The 1439-nt window shown below is 41.2% G+C and overlaps 1 protein-coding gene across 1 annotated transcript in view; it reads left to right on the top strand.

The window, feature by feature from the left end:
• The first annotated feature begins 464 nt into the window (after positions 1-464).
• filip1b (filamin A interacting protein 1b) overlaps positions 465-1439 on the top strand; it is a 14809-nt gene continuing 13834 nt past the window's right edge. Inside the window, exon 1 of the mRNA XM_008396947.2 lies at positions 465-877. The gene's annotated coding sequence lies outside the window, so the exon portion shown is untranslated. The remainder of the gene's footprint in view (positions 878-1439) is intronic.

The following is a 1439-nucleotide window of genomic DNA, read 5'->3' as shown; positions in this document are numbered from 1 at the left end:
CATCCATCCATCCATCCATCATCCATCCATCCATTCATCCTGGTAGATAGCTACCCATATAGCTGTATATTTATGTAGTTATCTAGTTTTTCTTATGCTTAATTTGGGTTATTTGTTTATTTTGGTCTTTTTCCTATTTAAAATACAATAATTTGCCCATAAGGTTAGAACTTTTCTGCCTAATTACCTAATTGGTAAATATTAAATTTTCTAATATGATCGATATCAGAGCGCTGATGTTCCTCAGTGTGACTCTGCGCTGATTGTTGTCATGTCGTTAATTATTGTTTGTAATGTCTTTCCATATTCTGCTGTTGTTAAGGTCTTTCCATAGCGGTTCATTCCTTTGTGCTGGGTAGTTAAAATGGGTTTTTAAATAAAAGTACTAGTAAACTCTGTGGTCTGACTGTAGTTCCGAGGCTGACAGGAGGGGGCGCTGCAGGTCACTGTCAGCTCAGCGCTCTGCTGCCCAAAGATATGCCTTTATTAAACAGCAAGAGAGAAAATAGTGTGAAAACAATGAAAACAGCTCAAGTTAGAACCAGTTTAAGAGCAGAGAGCAGATTTCAAAGTAAAGCTCGGTAACGAGGAGGAGGAGGAGGAGGAGGAAGGCCGCTGACATTCAGCTGTCTGGAAAGGCCCGGGTCAGTTGGCCGCTGGCGCGCTGAGAGAAGCGGTTAAATTTAGAGCAGAGTCACCGCTGATGACCTCAACCAGCCGCCGTGAGTCCGGCGGGACGTCCTGAGGTCCAGAAAGAACCGGGCTGGACCCCGCGGAGCTGCTCCACCTCCACCTGTCTGAGGCGGGACCGCAGACCGGACTGAGCACAGCAGGAGCCCGGCGGTTCCGAAGGTTTGGGTCGATCAGGACAGAACAGGTGAGAGGTTCTGGTGGTTCTGGAGCGGCTGAAGGTGTTAATTGCTGTAGTTTTAGTTGTAAACTGGTTCCCAGTCCTCCCAGTTTAAATCTGCTGAACTTTACCTGACTCTCCCAGTCAGTGCTGGTTCGGTGTGGCTCTGCGCCTGGGGCGCCGGTCCATCAGGGGGCGCGCGGCTGTGACGTCACAGAGGTGGCCGCTGTGTGGCTTCAGTCCAAAATGAGTAACTGCAGCAGGTTCTACTGACCCGAACCGGTTCTGTAGAACCCAGTTGGAACTGGATGGAACCATCAGACACAGGATTTAATTTTATACGGTTCTGGTGTAAAATGAATAATATTTACAGTTTCTATTAACAGACTGATATAATAATTATTATTATTATTATTATCATTATTATTATTATTATTATCATTATTAATATTATTATTATTATTAATATTATTAATATTATTATTATTATTATCATTATTATTATCATTATTATTATTATCATTATTATTATTATTATTATTATTATTATTATTATTATTAATATTATTATTATTATTATTATTATCAT

The sequence above is a fragment of the Poecilia reticulata genome, linkage group LG21, assembly GCF_000633615.1.
Source record: "Poecilia reticulata strain Guanapo linkage group LG21, Guppy_female_1.0+MT, whole genome shotgun sequence".
Taxonomy (NCBI): Eukaryota; Metazoa; Chordata; class Actinopteri; order Cyprinodontiformes; family Poeciliidae; genus Poecilia; species Poecilia reticulata.
Note: the sequence above shows the minus strand (reverse complement) of the source record. Positions and strands in the feature narration are given on the sequence as shown.